Source organism: Enhydra lutris, unplaced genomic scaffold, assembly GCF_002288905.1.
Source record: "Enhydra lutris kenyoni isolate GAN:26980312 unplaced genomic scaffold, ASM228890v2 scaffoldscaffold22, whole genome shotgun sequence".
Taxonomy (NCBI): domain Eukaryota; kingdom Metazoa; phylum Chordata; class Mammalia; order Carnivora; family Mustelidae; genus Enhydra; species Enhydra lutris.
The window spans coordinates 19,253,884-19,263,642 of NW_019154106.1; the positions used below are offsets into that span (position 1 = coordinate 19,253,884).

At 39.5% G+C, this 9,759-nt stretch overlaps 1 protein-coding gene across 1 annotated transcript in view; it reads right to left on the minus strand.

Annotated features, from left to right (window-relative positions):
- LOC111150031 (exostosin glycosyltransferase 2) overlaps nucleotides 1-1,135 on the minus strand; it is a 139,650-nt gene extending 138,515 nt beyond the window's left edge. The window contains exon 1 of the mRNA XM_022507348.1: nucleotides 1,033-1,135. The gene's annotated coding sequence lies outside the window, so the exon portion shown is untranslated. The remainder of the gene's footprint in view (nucleotides 1-1,032) is intronic.
- Between the last annotated feature and the right edge of the window lie 8,624 nt (nucleotides 1,136-9,759).

Sequence of the window (9,759 nt, forward strand, 5' to 3'; positions counted from 1 at the left end):
GGCGTCTGTTTTAAGCACTTTGTGTTAACTTATTCAATCTTTAAACAGTGCCACAGGACAAGCTATTATTATCCTCATTCTCCAGGCAGGGTAAGAGCAAGGGGAAGGCTAAGTAACTTGCACAATGTTACAAAACTAGAAAATGTCAAGGCTAGGATTTGGAGGATGGCATCTGACTCTGGAGCCCATCCTACGAACCTCCAAGCCTCCCCCCAATTACCTACAAAAGCATAAACTAGATTTAACTTTTTCACTCCTCAATTAGCAAAGGCAGCATAACTGAGGGACCCAAATCTATCCATTCATACCAGACCATGCAAACAAGACACTTAAGTCGGGGGAAGTGAGGAATGCTGGAAACTGAGTCATATATTACCACGAAGAGCCTTTGAGCCCTGAAATTTACAAACCAAGCCCAGTGCAAATCCTTAGAGCGCTCAACTGCCTTCGAAGAATTAAAACGGACATATTTCTATTTCGAGGCATCTTCAGACCAGTAGTAAGTCAAGGACCCTTCTCTAGAGTAAGTCACACCCAGCAATCATCTGAGTCTCAACACTGGTCTGGTCTGGTAAATGCCTCTAAGCTTTGAATCGATGCCCAAAGCCAGGGCACCTTCCCCGGGCCACCTTCCCCACCCAGTCTTTTCTCCGCGCTGGGAGCCTGGGGCCCCAAGCCCTGCCCTGGCATCCTGCGCCGCACGGGCTGCCACAGGCCACCGGCAGCGGGAAGGCAGAGGTCCCGGCGCAGGGTGGGCCCTGCGGGAAAGGCAGCTGCGGGGTCCCGGGAGACGAAAGGAGCGGGCGGGGGTGGGCGTGGGCAAGGGAGACAGGTGGGCAGCAAAGCACGGGGCGGGCCAGGAGACCAGGCGGTGCGGACATCCAAGCGCTCCCACAGCGGGAGACGTCGCGAGCGGCCCCGGCGGGGATGGGGTCGCCCCTCGCCGTCCTCAGGCCTCCGCGCGGCCCGCGCTTCCCGGCGGCCGGGCCCGACTCCGCCGCGGTCCCGGAGGCCCTTCCTCGCCGCTCTTACCTCGGCCACGGTTGCCTCCCGCTCGGCCCCGCGCTCGGTCACCGGGGCATGCCGCAGGGCGCGGGCCACGGCCGCCCGGGAGGGATCGTCCCGACTCTCCGGCCGCCACCCCAGGCGCCGGGTCTACGCGAGATAGCCGGGAGAGCGGGGCCAGCGACCCGGCTCGGCGGCGACTGACACCGAGCGCACTGCGCATGCGGGAGCGGCCGGGCCCGCGCCCCCTGCTGGACAGGAGGAGTCAGGGCACCGCGTAGGGTTTCTCCCAGGCAGGCGCGCGAAGCTCACGCCCCACCCTGAAACTCCTTCAGAATTAAAGAACCTTTAGGTCCAAACAGGGAGGCAACATGCTTCACTTACGAAGCTCACACAAATGCAGACGTTTTACTACAGTGAGCAGTGGTGAGCGTGCGGCGTTCCTGGAGGGCAGTTTGACTAAAGCCATCAAATGTGAAATGTCCTCAACCTTCCCCCACCAAGACGTTTAAACTCCACCAAGGAGTGTAGCCTACGGATATTCTCAACAGCGTTTACCAAAAACACTCATTACAGCGTTGTTCCAAATAATAGCTAAAAACTGGAAACAAGCAAAATAAAATGTGGAAAAATTTATAATAATCAAAATAAATTATGACTAAAGTGGAATCACGTGAGAAGCATATCTATGTCGGTATGGAAATATCTCGAGGGTGTGCGAATATGGAAGCATGCTCTAAAACTGAGTCAGTATGGTCCCTTTTCCATAAACTCATGTATAAGCAGAAACCGCAGAGAGAAAAAATACATGCAGAAGTTTACCTTCAAGCGTATGAATAATGTTCTTTTCTGGAGGGAATCCAAGAAGCAATAACAGTTTTGAAGGAATAACGGTGGAGATAGAAATGGGGGAAAGAGATTTTTGTATTTTGTTTCTTTCTGTACTATTTATGACCTAGCCTTATACATGCATAGTAAAGCCCCTGTCGTAAGCCATAAGTGGAGCTAAAAATTTCAATCAAAATGCAAAATGCAAAATGCAGAATGCTGGAATTGGGAGGTTGGTGAGATGACCGAATAGAGCCTGCGCGATTTACAGGTAACTCTCTGCAGAAGCCGAATCCGTTCCGGGCCCAGCTATCCCATAGCGCCATCTGGTGGAAGTTGTCGCTTACAGCTTAAATGATGGGAGTGATTCTGCGTCTGGGAACTGGGGCTTCCAGCAGCAAGTGATTCAAGGAATATTCTTGTGAGGTAATGCCTGCTTGCTACTGATCCAGGGATATTAGGATGAGAGTATTCTTGAGATGGGAAACCCACATTTTGCTTCTCCACGTCCAAGAGAGCATTGCCCTGCCCTCCAAATCCACATGTCCCTAAAACAATAGGAAATTTACCACACAGACACCCCATTTGATAACTGGACAGATGTAAAGTATTTCGTTTTCTTGTCTCTCTCTTATTTATATTATTTTACATATTTTTATATATATCTATATTATCATTTATATATAAATATATCATATATTATTCATTTTTATATATTATATAAATATTATTTATTATTTATGTATATTTATATATTATTTTATATTTATTTACACATATAAATATATATATATTATTTGTATATTCTTTATATACATAATTTATATATAAATTTATTACTTATATTATTTATATATATTATTAATATATATTATTTTATATATAAATATATATTTATTATATATTATTACTTTATATTTATATATTATTTTATATTTATATTATTAAATAATATGTAAATATATATTTTATATATAAATATATATAAATATATTATTTCATACATATAAATCTTATATAAAAATTTTTTATTTATTATGTATATAGAAATATATATTATTTTTATATATAATTATATATTTATATATATATTATATTATTTATTTATATAAATATTTATCTATTTATGTTATGATTATATTATATATTTATAACATATGACATATTATATTAAATATATTATAATATATAATATATTAATATAAATATAATATAAATATATTATATTTATATTAAATTGTTGATTAAATTTATTATTTATTATATTATTTTATTATTAATATATTATTAATATATTTTGTTATATATTATTAATCATAGTATATTATTAAATAATATATTATTAATTAAATATAATAATTTATATTAAGTTTTTATATTTATATTATTATGTCCATATATTTAAATGATATAAATATAGTATATAAAAATATATTTATATTATATAATATATCTGTATATTATATAATATATAAATATAAATATATATTAACATATTAATATAGATATCTATATTAATATATTTATAGATATTAATATAAATATATGATTGTATATTTATTTATATAATAATATATTTTATTTATAATTTATAAATATTATATTTATATATAAATATATATATTATATATTTCTATTTATATATAATTATATATTTATAAATATATATTTATATTCGTATATTATATATAATATATAATATTTATTTATATAAATGATATATAAAATATATTAAATATATTAAAATATTTATATATAATTATATATAAATATATATTATATATAAATATTAAAAATTTATATTTATATAATATATATTATTATGTATATTATATATTATGTTTATTACATACATTATTATATATTATATTATATATTATTAAATATAAAATATTTATGTAATATATATTTACATATATATTCATAATATAATATGATATAAATAATATAAAATAAATATAAATATATTTTATATAAATAAATTTATATTATTTATTATTCATTATTCATTATTTATATATAAATATATTCATATGTAAATTATTGTATGATATGTAAATATATTTTATATATGAATATATTATTTTATGTGAATTATATAAATTATAAACAAATATATAAAATAATATATATAAATATAATATAAATATATATATATATCTTTCCATTAATCACTCATTTGCTCATTAAATGAGGACATTCTGTGTTAAAGACCTGTGTTAGGAACCACCTCCAAGGAACCTGTCTTATTTACTTTTTAAAACGCTAGACATATATAGTGCCTGGCACACAGTTAAAGGCTCTATAAATATGAATAAAGGGTGCCCAGACACCAGGAGGAACTACGCAGAAAGACGACAAATGCACAAGTAAGATGAGGCAAAGCAGAGGGTGAAAAGTACCATGTGAGAATGTAAACAAAGGGCTGTGTGGTACAAAAGAGAAAGCAATCACATCCAGTCCCAAAGATGTGGGAAGACTTCACACAACGGTTAATATCTTGGCTGGTCCTGGAGGAAAGTTGGGATTTGGGGCAGGTAGAGAAGTGAATAGGGCATTCCAGGCCAAGAAAAAGCCAGGAGCAAAAGAACAAATGAGAAGCAGGGCATGTAAAGAAGGAGAAGCCATCAGAATGACCAAGGGCTTTTTCTAATCCAGCGTAACTAGGACGATGCGGCTCCATTGCTACTTGCAAGTGATCGGCGGTAAGTAAGCACAGAGCTGGGACCGCAGAGGCTACAGAGATGCTGAAGCAGCTGAGGATGGCTGGGCCGTGGAGCAGAGCGGGTAAGGAAACTAGAAGCCAGGACCCACAGTCTCGGAGAAGGTAAGAAAGCTCAGAGGTTAGTGGTTAAAAGAGGAGAGGCTGTAGAAAGATATTTTGTTACTCACGTTGAAGATACAGGGGGAAAAAAATAGAGACCCCGCGGATCCCCACCTACGCACGGGGTCCTGGAAAAGCAGAAGAGGAAGTTAGACAAGGCCTGGCTTTCCAGGAAAGCAGCATCATGGGGGAAAGCGAGGTTACAGGCAGGCGGAATCGGTAGCGCACTGTGGCTTCCCAGATTTACCACTTCATTGAAATGATGGCGGTTTGCAAGCATGGAGAAAGGTATAATCTCCAAGGAAAAGATTCCGTAAAGAATCATTATGCTGGCTCAGCTTCAACAACACTGACAGGTAGCCTGGAGAACTAGAAAACAGCTATCCAGCCCAGATCCAATATAATGAACACTCCGTCTGATGGGTAGCTGAGCTCACGAAAAAATTAAGAAAAGATACAGAGGAGAAACGAAGCTACGGTGAGAAAATTGAGTGTTAAAGCAACAGTGAGGGTGTGCAAGGTGGGAAGTGGGTCCCAAGAGGCTCATGGAAAGCCAGGAGACTGAGGGGGAGTCTGGAGAACCGACTTGACGTCAATAACAAACCACAAACTGTGCATCTTGCCCAGAGAGTGGAGAAACACCAGGTTTAACATCAGGTTTCACAACAATGTGGGATTTGAATTTATACCTACCAGCATGGTCCAGAAAGTTCCAAGCCTAGAGAGTAATACAAGGTATTACCAACCCAGGTTGGTCGCACTGGAAGAGGAACACATGAACCCCTCTCACCTCCACCCCCAGATGGAGGGTCACACCTCCACACAGCCTGCCCAGGATCCTGGCAGATGAAACCTGAGCCAACGTAAGCTCACGATCTGAAATGAGCACATGATAAATGAGCCAGTCAGGAGAAACTACAAACAGCACACATTTTACCCCCAAGAACCACAGATCATTGGATTGTGAGAAATAAATATAAAATAAGTAAGTTTATGGTGCTCGAAGACTTGAAAGATGGAATGTCAACATGAGAAACAAACAAGATGATATTTTCTGAAAAGACCGAGGGAACTGAAAAAGCACTAAACATGAAAATCAGGGACTCGATGCCTAAGTTAAACAGTAGATGAGACACAGTCGGCAAATTGGGATCTAGATCTGAACAGACTACCCAGAATGCAGACTGAGCGGGAAACAAAGAGATGGACAAGGATGCTGAAAGAGAGGGAGGACGGAGGAGGAAAGGCCAGCGTACATCCCATAGGAGGGAATAGAGAGAATGAAGAAGCAGTATCCAGGGAGATAGTAGCTGAGAGTAGCTGTAACAGGTGGACAGTAAGACTGACGGCTGACTTCTCAACAAGAATAAAAACAAAACACAGAAGGCCCAAGATCATCGTAAGAAGGCCAAGACAAGCTAGTAGTCAATGTACAATTGTATACTTGGCAAAGCCATCCTTCAAGAATGAGAAATAGACATATTCAGACAAATAAAAATAGAAAGAATTTACTCTCCATAAACCTTTCCTAACCATTTCTGAAAGATGTACTTCAGGGAAAAAGAAGGTTAGAACCAGAAGAAAGGACTGAAATGAGGTACAAAAGGCAAACAATGAAACCGATAAAACTCATGGGTAAATCAAGACAAATTCCAACTAAACCAAGAACAACAACAATAAACACTGACTGTACCAAACTATAAAAATAAACATGACAAATTTGGAGATTTAAAACTAGATGTTTATCCCCATGTTCCCTGCAGCATTATTTACAATAGCCAAGATATGGAAACAATCCATCAATAGATGAGTGGATAAAGAAAACAGGATATGTATACATACAATGGAATATTTCTTACAACAAGTTGTTTGGGGTTTTTTTAAGATTTACTTATTTATTTGCGGTGACTGTGTGGCTTGGTTGGTTAAACATCTGCCTTCAGCTCAGGTCATGATCTCAGCGTCCTGGTTGAGCCCCTCATCAAGCTCCCGGCTCAGCAGGGCGCCTGCTTCTCCCTCTCTCACTCCCCCTACTTGTGCTCTCTCTCTTTGTCAAATAAATAAATAAATAAATAAATAAATAAATAAATAAAATCAATCTTAAAGAAAGATATTTATTTATTTTAGCAAGAGTAAGAGAGCAGGGGGTAGGGGCAGAGGGAGAGAGAGACTCTTAAGCAGGTTCCACACCCAGTGCGGAGCCCTACACCGGGGCTCAACCTCCTAACCCTGAGATCATGACCCCGAGATCATGACCTGAGCCCAAACCAAGAGTCAGATACTTAACCAAGGCGCCACCCAGGTGCCCCCACACCATGGAATATTATTCAGCCATAACAAGGAATGAAATCTTGCCACTTGGGACAACATCGATGGGCCTCAAGGACATCATGCTAAATAAGTCACACAGAGAAAGATAAATACTGGGTGATCTCGCTTATATTAGAATCTAAAAACAAAAACAAATAAACAAATTTTAGAAAAATAAGCTTACAGATACAGGGGACAGATTGGTGGTTGCTGGAGGTGGGGGTGGGAGGTGAGAGAAATGGGCGAAGGGGGTGAAAGGTAAAAAAATATAAATAAGTTGGGAGAATTTTCCAGCAAATACCCACATATCTACTACCATCTCTACTATGCAATTAACATTTCACACTACTTATCACATATTGATCCAACCATTGTTGGCCCCTTCCTTTGCTGTATGCAGAATAAATTGCAGCTGTCAGTAGTTAATATCTGAATATTTTATCGAAGGCACGCCATTAACTACAGATCAATATTTTGCAGTTCCTTTCTTCTAATGAGGTAAACATTTGCATTTTTTCTTTATATCAGGGAAAAACGTTTTGCATTTTTTCTTTATATCAGTGAAAAACAATGGCTATGGCAAGTGATGAGGAAAACGTAAAGGCAGAAGAAAGGAGCAAAAAATAATCATTTTCCCTTTATGCAAAAATCATAGCTCACATATAAGCAAAAAAAACCCATTAAATTAGAAAGCAAATATACAATAGAAAACATTAACAAAAGTAATAGTTCATTGTAAAAAACGAATAAATCCAGAAAAATTGATAAAATCATTATAAAGCTGACCATGACAAAAAAAAAGCAGAACAGGGCAAAAGCTACAATATCAAGAATGAAAAAGCAGATATTACTACAAAGAAAAAGAGAGGAAGAATGTACTATTGATACCTAAAACAATGTCAATGAATCTCAAAACATTAAGTTGAACAAAATAGCCCAGACACAAAAGGGAAGAACTACATGGCTCCTTTGATTGGGAAATTGCTGCATGGAGAGCGAAACCAGAATCACAGGTGCCTATGGGCAGACTCAGAACCTTGGAACCTTGGAACCTTGGAACTCAGAACCCATACACAGATGGAGACATCAAAGTCATTGACTCTTACAATGAAGACATGTGCAGTTTGCTGTATGTAAACTTTACCTCCATGTTAAAAAATTGATAAAAGCCGTGTTCCAACAGAAGTTCAAGAGATGCCTGAGACCAATACTAGACCAAATGCTTGGTATCTGTAACTCTCCTTGGGATATAGCCTACATATGTTTTTTAAACTCTTCCAAAGTCCTTTATTGAGCTGACAAGGCTGGGAGTTGCCCTTGGGGTGGGGTCCCAGTTCCAGCCCGGAGTCTCCAGATCTATGGTGCCCCCGTTCCTGACTGGAGCACGTGGGTTCCTCTGAGAGGCTACTTGGTTGGCTCCTTCAGGAATTCCCAGCCCTCCTTGGAGTACTCGTGGGCCTTTGAGGGAGCCACCAACAGAGCTGACATCACCGTTATGATGCCCGAATTCCAGGACTCACAGATGTGAAAGCTAAGCTTTGGAGGGGCTGGGAGCTGGGGTATCTTCAGACGGATCTGCTCACACGCATACTGGCTGAACTGGTCCGTGGCTGGGGAGACTACCATGACCTCCCTGGCATTCTGAAGGACAGCCCGACTCTTGTCACTAGGGTGATGGAGTCCAAGGAAACACGGTGTTAGACATGAAACATCCTGTTGATAGTTGTGTAGCAACTATCATGATATTAAAAATGTTAGTGTGAAAAGTAGAGGTTCTGTTTTGTCCAGTCTTCACCCAAACTGGGGTTGTCATGACTCTTCAAAGCAGTTTCTGGAGGAAGAAGGAACAAACATGCTGGCAAACAGCCTAGGCATGAACTAAACCACTCGTCAACAATGTCATAGGAGATGAATATAAAGCAGTTAAGAGTTAAATGCTCTCAGGTCATTTCCATGTTCCAGAGGAGGATGAAGAAAATGCTGAGTATGAATGTGAATGAGTTCAGAGTATCTGGCAAAGCGCTCACTTGGAGAATATATAAAGAGCCCCTAGAAATGTGAGGCCTGACGAATATATATATATAATTTTTTTATATATATGGGGGAATAAGTGACTGAAATAAGATGAAAAGGAAGCACCAGAAACCATATTCTCTTTCTTGTCTCTGGAAGCGCTTGGTGAGGAGGTGATGTGTGGAGCTTCTGGAGTTGTACTGAGACCCTGAGGAAGGAAGCTCCAAGGGGAAAAGTCAACGCACTAGAATGACATACCAGACAAATGAAGAGAACCCGGGCTCCAAGCACCGCATTCTCCTGAGGGGCCGGATGACTGAGGGAAGGCCAGTTGGCCTCCTGGAAGAGGAGAGACATGAATGCTGAGGCATACCCTGGGGGTGTCTGCTCTCACCACCATGGCGCTGGGAGCTTGGAAGCCATCTTGCCACCCCCTGAACAAAGCATGTTTGAGAAGGAAGGCAGAAGACAGAAGGCAGAAAACAAGAGCACGCATCCGCTGGCATCATTTGAACTCCAGGCGAGAGCCCTGCCTGCAACATCTGTCCTTCCCCTTCCTACTTAATTCAATCAACCCACCCATCCTTTTGTTTAACTGGGAGCTATATTTGCTGGTTTTAGTCACTTGTAAATGAGAATCTTCAGTAATAGAATAGCTTGGGGATTTTCACTGATGGAAGAAGGGGAACATATTATTTCCCTATGAAAAACATTTCCCCCTGCAACTGACAACGGTAGAGGGTTCTTGCAAAGACTCACAGAGATCATTAGGCCAAGCC